Source organism: Bactrocera oleae, chromosome 4 (assembly GCF_042242935.1).
Source record: "Bactrocera oleae isolate idBacOlea1 chromosome 4, idBacOlea1, whole genome shotgun sequence".
Classification (NCBI taxonomy): Eukaryota; Metazoa; Arthropoda; class Insecta; order Diptera; family Tephritidae; genus Bactrocera; species Bactrocera oleae.
The window spans coordinates 11,448,653-11,459,217 of NC_091538.1; the positions used below are offsets into that span (position 1 = coordinate 11,448,653).

At 33.6% G+C, this 10,565-nt stretch overlaps 1 protein-coding gene across 1 annotated transcript in view; it reads right to left on the bottom strand.

Annotated features, from left to right (window-relative positions):
* Ptr (patched domain-containing protein) overlaps positions 1–6,045 on the bottom strand; it is a 71,030-nt gene extending 64,985 nt beyond the window's left edge. Inside the window, exon 1 of the mRNA XM_036375013.2 lies at positions 5,295–6,045. The gene's annotated coding sequence lies outside the window, so the exon portion shown is untranslated. The remainder of the gene's footprint in view (positions 1–5,294) is intronic.
* Positions 6,046–10,565: the final 4,520 nt, after the last annotated feature.

Genomic DNA, 10,565 nt, shown 5'->3' on the forward strand with positions numbered 1-10,565 from the left:
CTTTTATCTTATTATTTTCTTTCTTTAATAGGAAATCTTGAATTTACGCTATTTCATGGTCACACGGCTGACGTTGGCACATTTTGTTAATTTTGAAGATTGTTTAGCATGAAAATAGGCGTTTGGCACTTAACCTAACTCAATGTATGGCATGTACTCGTATCTATGTGGCTATGCATTTTTTGTATGAAAATATGCAAACTATTTCTGGCATTTTGGCAGTGCCCTCATTTATAACTATATATATAAGCAAGTGTAGGTGCATGAGTTTAATTGAATAAAAGCGATTTTTCACTTTATTAAAAAAAACAAAACTTTCAATTCAAAAACACAAAAATCAATTGACATTAATATTAGTTTATATATAGTATTATATAAATATAGTATAAATTATTGCTAGTCTATTTTTTTTACATAAAATTTTTTTTTATATAAAATAACGTAAAAAATCGCTTTTATAGAATCAAACACATGCACCTAAAAAAATGTGACATTTCCAAAAAAAAAAAAATTAAAATAAAAAATCTGAAAAATCGGTTGTATGATCTGCTCGATATGAAATGTTCAATACAACAACGGAATACATCTGTGTTTAAATTTCATTCGGTTATCTCAAGCTCAAAGTTGTTCCGAATGATTCGTAGAATATTTTCAGCATAACGATTTTTCCATTTGTGCAGCCCTCTACAGACCGATCCGACCCAATATATTCATATACATATATGAATATACATTAGGATGGGCCGAAAATCCGTTTTTTAAGAATTTTCATAATTAATACCGAAAATATTTTCAAGAAAAAAAAAATTCGGTCGACATCTTAGGTTTGCCAAATTCAGTTAAAGTTAAAAGTTTTTGGAAAATTTTTTTCTTACCTTATGTCGATTGGAAATTTAATTCTCTAGAAAAAAGGTCCTATAGTAAAGTTACGTAAAGTTGATAGCTTCTGAGAAAATTGCGATTTTCCTCTAAAAAATGAGATTTTTCAATATGGTATTAATTTTTCTAGATGAAAAATGTATCTGATCTTATTTTTCATTCTATTTTCTACTGCATAAATGTAAAAACAATTTTTCTAGAGTTGATTGTTACTGAAATAACGCCCATTTCGCTATAAGGTAAGAAAAAAATTTTCCAAAAACTTTTAATTTTAACTGGATATGGCAAGCCTAAGCTGTCGACCGAACATTTTTTTTCTTAAAAATATTTTTTTTTTATTATTTGTTTTTTAACAAAGAAAAATATTTTCGGTATTAATAATGAAAATTCTTTAAAAAAACGGATTTTCGGCTTACCCTAATATACATATACTGTAAAACATAGAAAAAATACCAATTTCGACTAAACCGACTTTTGTGTTGTTGTTTTTATTATATTATATATCATTAAACTTTCACCATCTAAATTATTATTTCGATTAATTTAAGTCCGTTCCGGTGACGTTAGTAACGGCAATATTTTTCGTTTACTAACCTCCCACATTAGCTTGCTTGAGACTCTAATAATTAATGGGCGTTTTAAATTTTTCCATTAGTTATGAAGTTCAGCATTATGCATGACTATAATTTCTTCAAGTGTAACATAATAAAATATTCATCGATTAGCTACGTTAAATATGAGTTTGTTTCGCAAAATTTTTTTCGTTTTAGATGTGAACCTCGTGTCGGTGCATTACATAATATTTTATATTAAAAGTAACTGTAATGATAAGTACACTTAATTGGATTTTTGCATGATATTTTTTTACATGGTTTTGATTTAACAGATTTTGTAAATAAAACAATTTTGAAGTTTTTACAATTTTTTTTATTTAGCATGATTCAAAATTTTTTTGGGCTTACATTTTGTTTGTCAGATTTAATTTTTACGAAATATGTTTACATCACAAATTAAGTAAAACTCATTTTTTGTGGATACAAGCAAGTTGACTGATCAGAGCAATTGCAAGGAGCACAGATTTAGAGGAATGATCAATGTCTTTTTTTACACGGTTTTATCTGCAACCAATCTACCGTGTAAAAATAGAATTAGGTGCATTATTCAAATAAAAAAGTTTTGATGTTTTAAATTTTTTCGTGAGTTTAAGTTTAGAATATTAAACTTTCTCGAAATTATATTGATATGAACAACTTAAGATCCAGTTAAATATTATTCTTTTAGACATATGTATATATTATATAGTATATATTTTTATAGCCTAAACAGTGTATAATAAGTTTGTCACGAAGTTTGTAAGACCCAGAAGAAAATGTCGGAGGAGCTATAAAATATATATGCAAATGATCAGCTTGGGTCGATTTAGCCCTCTTCGCTCTGCATATATGCAAAAAAGTCCTCTGTTTTTAAGATATCAACCTAAAATTTTGCACACTTAATTTATTCATCAAGAAGAAGAATTTTTAATTTGTTGGAATTGCCGCTATTGGACCACTGTAGGTTATTGCTGTCATACAAACTAAACACTGAACTGGTCATCAACAAGTCTTTGTATGAACATTTTTTTTATTTGACGAAATAACTTCGCGAAATTTGACAAGAATTATTATTCAAGACAACGGTAAAATTTCCGCACAAATTATTCATATCAGAACACTACAGCATATAACTGCTATACAAACTGATCAATCAAAATCAAGTCCTTGTATGGCCATTTTTTTATTTGTTACGGTACTTTCCTGAAATTTGGCATGCATTATTATCCAAGTAAATGCTATAATCTTCAAACAAATAGTTTAGATCGGACCACTATAGTATATAGATGCCATACACGCTGACCGATCAAAATCAAGTCCTTAGTTGGAAAATTTTTTTATTTGAAGTGATATCTTCACCGAATTTGACAAAGATTATTTTACAAAGCAACCCTACAACTACCTGAACAAAATGTTTAGATCGGAGTACTATAGCTTAAAGTTGTCATAGAAACTGAATAATCCGAATCAAGATAAAGATATTTTGATACCCTTTTCTGCTATAAGAAATGTAACTGGGAAGTATATTATCACTTCGTTGCAGCCGCAGGTAAATTTTTTTTTTATGTTTTTTCATAATTAATATTTGAGTCTATAAATCATACACCACTTTATCGTGGTTCCGCCCCTTCATATTAATCGTTCAAGTGCTAGATGGTTTAAGCAAGACTTTGAAACAAGCCATACAGAGCAAGAAACCTACAATGTGTTGGAATGAACTTTTGTTCAAGAAATTATATGGAAAAGTCTGTGTCTCAAACTGTCAGCTGGGTACTCTTACTTGACATCGCTAAAAAAATTTTTGTAAATACACTGCATGTGCATATATATGTCAGCTAGGGTGACTGCTAAGCTCAAAACCCATATTCGGTGTATATTGCCGAGGTTAGACCATATATGCTGGAAAGAGTGCTGCGAAATAGAGCCGACTTTTTTAATCGCGATTTTTCATGCAACCCAGTTGCGCTAATCACGTTGCCTAAATTAGCCCTTTTAAGGTTTTTTTATTTGTCATAAAAATTTGACACTTCCATACCGCTAAAAAGCACCCTTTACCAACACTCACAAAAACAGCCTCTCTCAATTATTTCAATATATTTATTTACTTATTTTTTAACAACGAAAACAGTTTCACTTTTATGCGACTGATCGCACATTCCTTTCATAAATGTATGTTTGTATGTATATGTGTATGTATTTTCATTGTGTTTTTGTATTATCATAAACGCTTTACTCCCCATTCGTGCTTAGAAACTTCGCACTTTCTGCACGAAAACATATCAATTTATGCGACAACTAAACGCATACATACTAATAACGATTATTATTGTATTTAACACATATATCATAAACATACATATGTATGTACATACAAACGAGTACAAAATGTTGCATTCACACACGCATTAGATGGCGCGCGGTGACTCTATGAAATGTAATATATGCAGATTAACTAACTGCTAACCAAGCGATCGTGCGCCGTACCGGTGGCAGCGACAGCTCAAGCAACCCCAACTCACAAGCGCGCTGATAGACACACACACACACATGCATGCATAGCTGTGTACTAATAAGCGCTATAGCACATATATATGTTTGTGTGTGTGTGTGTTTGTGTGTGTAGTATATACCTTGTTGTTCAATTAGTGCAGAAAACTCTTCTGGTTTCGGGACAATTGAATAATCACCGTCATCAACAGCAGCAATGCGCACAATAACAACAACAATAAGAGCAATATACGTAGCGATAAAAGCGAAAGCAACAACACAACAATGATAAGTTTAAGAATCACAGCATAGCATTACCTATATAGGTATGCTTGTAGTATATATATATTGTATATGTATAATATATTAGATGTAAATATATAGCGTATAGCACACATTTATTTACATATGTACTAAGTAGCATGCCACATTTTCATATGTGAATGTATAGCGTTAGATAAATAAGTATTCAGTGTATAATTTTAAAATTTTTACATCCTGAGCAAGGTATAATAAGTTTGGCACGAAATTTGTAGCACCCAGAAGTAAACGTCGGAGACTCTATAAATAATATACATACATATGTAGTATATAATATAAATGATCAGGCAGAGTTGATTTAGCCAACGATTTAATCTCTTAGTTTTCGAGATATCGATCTGAAATTTTGCTCATATTCTTAACTCCCCAAGAATGTGCTCAATTGTCGAAATCGCTGATGTCGGATGACTATATGTTATAGCTGTCGTACAAACTGATCAATCAAAATTAAGTTCTTGTATGGAAAACTTTTTTATTTGACGAGATATCTTCACGAAATTTGACATAGCTTATTTTACAAAGCAACCCTACAATCTCTGAACAAATTGTTTCGATCGGACCACTATAGCATATAGCTGCCATACAAACTAACCGTTAAAAATCAGCTTCTTGTATGGAAAACTTTTTTATTGAACGAGATATCTTCACGAAATTTGACATAGCTTATTTTACAAAGCAACCCTGCAACCTCTGAAGAAATTGTTTCGATCGGACCACTATAGCATATAGCTGCCATACAAACTAACCGTTAAAAATCAGCTTCTTGTATGGAAAACTTTTTTATTTAAAGAGATATATTTACAAAATCTGGCAGATATTTTTATTTAAAGCAACGCTACAATTTTCGAATATATTGTTCAGCTCGAACAACTATAACATAAAGCTGTCATACAAACTGAACGATTGAAATCAAGTTCTTGTGCACATGTGAAAGGTATTATAGCTCCGGTGCAGTCGAAGTTATTGTATTATCTTGTTTTAAATTTTCTTTAGCTGATCTTGCTGGATACTCACACAATATTAACACTGTTGTTGTAGCAATTTAAAATAACGCCGTGGTGTATGCCTTCACGTTGGGCAGCGCCTTATTTAATATAATATATACTTTTTTGTATGTATGTGTGTATATATTGTAACACAGTAGCACTTTGCTTGGTATATGCGTCGATAAGCACACTACGGTAGTTAAATATATTTTTAAATATATATAAAAATATACATAAAAATTATTTATTTGCAAATACGTTTGAATGCGCGCGCCTTAAAATACCGTTTTAGACACACTGCAACTGACAGCACTGCGCTGACAGATCCGACGACTAACTAAATCACTGACTAACGAAATTAGTGGCGAACCGTTGAGCGGAGGAATGCGCGCCGCATCGACACACCAGCGAGACAACTTGACGCAGCGGAAATTTCAATAAAGCGCTACTTTTACTTGCTGCATGCAGGTCACAACAGGTAGGAATATTGTTGCGTGCACGTTTGCAGGTGTGTGCGTTTGCGCGCGCTATCAGACAGCTAGGTAAGGATGTGCGCTGTCTTTAAAAACTCGTAAATACGAAACGGAAAAAATGTTGAAAATTTTAAAACGAAAACACAAAATTTCAAAACCGTTTACGCGCTTTACACTTCAACACAACCTAAGTAGCGCATAGAACTGAACGATCCAACGTCGAAAGTTAACTAATGGAACCGCACCGTACTAGAAACCCAGCGCCGGTGGTATGTACTCACACTAAATGACCGTCTAACCGAACTGAACTAAACTAAAACGGAATTGAAATGATGTATCGCGCTTTGGGTCAGTCGGTCGTTGTGAATTTTGAGTGATGAGCGTGCGATATGCTCAAATAACTAGCTCAAAATAAGGTAGCATGTATAAATAGCAGTAAAAAACAAAAAGTTGGAACACAAGTTGTAGCGCTCAAAAAACCAAACCAAAATTTCTGGCAATGCTTTGCGCTTATTGCATGTAATTAGAAATAATTCAATTGAAAACATTTCAGCATTTACTCACACTAGCGAAGAGCGCCTAGCATAGGCAAAGAGCGCGCGAGCGTTAATTTACGCGCTCAAGTTTGATTTTTTGAAATATTTGCGCTCAATAACCTGTCGAAAACTTCCGAAAAACCTGCGGAAACGTAAAAACAATCAATCAAATTCTATGCGCATTGCACGCACTCTAACGCACCAGCTGTGATAATCAGTCGGCCGCTGCACGTGAGCTCCGATAAAGCGTGGAAACACTCAAAGGCTGTCTAATATTAAGCGCAATGCGAATTAACCACGCTTTGTCGACGTCGCTTAATGTGAGTGAGTCGTATTTTGGCTGGTAAATTGCGTGAGAGTGTTTGCGTAGTAAGCTCGAAATTATAGTTTCGTTATCAGTTATACTAAATTATGCCGGATCCATTATATGTCGTTAGCTCAGTAATTTCGTTGTTTTGAGTGCTATTTAAACACGATTTCGTTCCTGTTTTTTTTCAATGAAATTAGATAGTATTAATCTTTCGGCAATCTCTCAAGTTGTTATTCGACAATTTGCAATGACCAACGACATTATTTTATGCACATCGGCTTCAAGAGGTCTTCCTGAACATGGTGCATCTTCAATATCGAAGTTGCCTGTACGAAATTTTGCAAACCAAATTTCGCCTTATTGAAACTACATTTTAACACTTTTGATAGTAAAATAGTAAAATATGCCGAAAATGCTGTTTACGATCTTCCATCTTCGATAGGGCAACAAACAAAAACTATTCCAAAAAAATTAAGATATTGTTTTACAAACAAACTTTACTATATCAGCTGTTCAAATATATAACAGTATAGCAGTAAAGTGGTTAAGTGTGAAGTTGGCTGCGAAAAAATTCTGTATGTTCATCAAACGAAATTACTTAGTGAACGACCCAATAGTAAATACTTTTTAGATAAACATATATGATATATACATGTATATCGAATTATCTGGTTGCAAATTATAATCGAGAAATAATCTAAAATTAAATAAAAAGTGGTTCGTTATAGCTCGGGAGGCGTTGGCAAGTGCGCAAATTTTTGGAAAACCTCTCACGAACAAGAACGAAAATAGAATTACTTTGATGTTAACTTAAAATGTGTAGAATCATTGTCGGACAACTTTAAAACACAGGAATTATTTTACTTGTAACAAAACCAATAAAGTTATACAGCACAGAAGAGTATGGAAACGACTGAAATGTTTATATCGTTGAAGAAAAACATTTTCGGCACATAGATAGCTGCCATCGGAGGCGATTTCATATACGATATCGAACTTTGCAATACAACAGGCCTTGATACTTTTCAAAAATGCAATTACCTTTATCCTTCAAATGATGTGTGTGAGTCAGTAAATCGTTTTTGCAGCAGAAGAGTATGGACTACCTCGGAAGAGCAAACTAGTTCTTAAAAAATGCCACCAGAATACTGTAGCGGATTAAATTCCAATTTGTCTATAGGTGATACTAGCTGTCTTCGTTTCGCCAAGCGTTACTCTCCAGCGACTCGTACATACTATATCAGATGCTCAAACAAACGTGCAGCACTTGTGGTGCAACCGTGCGCTAATATGTCTTCTGACGCATGTGCTATGGTGTTATGATTCTTTTTTAGTGCCGAAATTCTTTTTTTCTTTGTTGCTGTAACCCTTTATTATTGTTTTCTATAAATTACTATAACTGATTTTAAGTTTTAAGTTTTAAAAAATACTAGTAAAAAAAGCCATTAGTAATTTTATTTGTCATTTGAACCATTCACAATAGTAAAACTGATCTAAAATATGCAAAACAAAATTGTTAGCATTAAAGTTAGAGGACATAGATAGATAGAAAACCACTTTTAAAGAAGCCAGCAGAGAATTGGCGAATCGAAGAGTACTACGTTAGTCGTATAATATACCTAACCCTACTCTGCATGAGAAAAGAACTCGATGCTTTAAAAAACGGAAACGGAAATGTATGTGGCTAATAAAAGTACACACTTTTTAATTAAAAGTCATAATATTTCTTATGCTTAAAGTATCTTTATATGCTGTAATATAACAAAACCCGGTAAATACCTAAAACTGCTAATGCAGTACAACTCAACTCCAACGCCATTTGTATTAATTTCCGCTCGCTTGAAAGTTTGCCTATAGATTTATCTCCAATCCCGCATAAGCAATAGCCCAAGTACTTGTAAGTACGCAAAATACCGCTAACCCACGCAACAATGTCACCTGTCATCGTGAAGTTACTCATCCATAGAGCTCGTTCTCGAGCTGTTAAATTGTTTAACACTCACTAAGAACGCATTTCCCGTCTAAAGTCGCAAACAAAGAAACAATTCAGTAAACACCTAAGAATGACAAAAGCAAATATTGAAATAAAGAACTCAGCCTGCAATAAAGCTAGACCTTCGCATTGTTGTGTTTTTTTTTGTTTGCACACTATTCACATAATAAGATCGTAAATAAAATCATCGGAATTGGCTTTGCCGGGAACTGTGTAAGACGATACAGCATAAGGCAGCTCATTATCGAGCGCCGATCCCTTTCGCCTTTTGCGGTCGTTGGTTAATCATCAGCGCTTGCCATCGCCGATCGTGTATTGGACTTATTGGGTGCATTGGGCTTTGACTTTCTTGGGGGCACGTTTTATTGCTTGTGCTCTTGACTTGTTGTTGGTGTGCACGCATAAAGATTTGATTAATCACCGCATCGTATGCTAATGTGTATGTGTAAATATATACTGTTTTCATATTGTGTAAAATAATAATAATAATAAACAATGCGAAACAATGGGTGCATGAAAAAGTTTTTATTCTTGGAATTCACGCTGATTTCCAAGTGGACAAGTGGAGCGTAAGAAACATACTATGCGCATACTTACTTTTTTACTGTTCTCTTTGCGGTTTAAAAGCATCTGCCTACATTCATAGTTAGAATGTTATATATGTACATACACAAATGTAGTGATCCACAAAAATCTAAGCGCAAATTTTCAAATTTTTCTTATTAATTTTTCTAGTTTGATCTTCTGGTAAAATCTGTAATACTGTCTGATTAGAAAAAACAAAAAAAAAAACTAAAAGAATTTTAATATGGCTTCATTTAACCTATATAATAAATAGTCAGAATCCAAATAGTCAAGTTCTACGGCATGGAAATATTGACCGATCGGTATGGTGTAGATATACTCTATATAGATAAAGTACCTTATAATGGGCACTTGTAGTCATCTTTACTAAACCTATGCTTGATTGTCTACTGCTAACATTTTTGTCCACAAGCCACAAGCTCTCTCAGAATAACTAAGCGATTGGATGACACTCTTTTTCATATTAGTAATTCGCTCGCATATTTCGCTGTCGAGAGGGCTATGACTTCACTCAGCACTTCGTAATAGCAGAGCTACACCACTACACCACAGCGGTTACTATTCCAATAGGACGACGAAGAACTGTTGAATTTTGGTTATGCTAATTATCATCGAATGAAAATATGCTTGCCGATTGAAATCGAAAACAGATTAATAACCACAAATTATCCAGTGATCTTCGAAAGTAGTTAGGGCAGTCTAGCGCCAGTTTGGTTAATGTTTTGGGTATGAGACGTGTCAATGCTAGACTCGTACCAAGAATTCTAAATGCGTCCTGACATTCTAGCATGATTGTGACTGATTTCTTGGCCAAACACGAAACATGAGTATAAGCTCATCCACCGTAGTTGCTACATTGGGCTTCCTGTGAATTTGTTCGGTTTTTGAAACTGAAAAATCTGCTTCGCGAAGTTCGCCATGAATCTATGGACCCAAGATAGAATAATGACTAGACATATATATAGCAACTACGCTGTTTAAGTGGACTTCAAAAGACTGGTCGTGAGTTTTGGAAAAGTAACCAGCGCGTGGAACAGAGAAAGAGAAAAGTTGCTTATTGTTATGATTTAGACATAAGTCCACCATTTAAAGCCTAGGAATCACTACAGCTGTAAGCATTCGATTTTAAACTTTCGACAGATAAATACTAGTTCCATGAAGGCGGACTTAAATTACACAAGCAAGAAAAAATCTCTCAACGCTGCTTCAGAAATTAGTTAAATTACAACAAAGCTCGGAAAACTTTACATATGCACAGGCTTTTATGCGCTTTCCTATGTAAATTTGTATGTATGTATATTTTTAAACAGCTCGAAATTTGTGCATATCTTAAAGGCATCAAATTCGTACCGTCTTGAACTTTGCTGCGCACTTGACAGAATAACCAAGTAGATAAAGATTG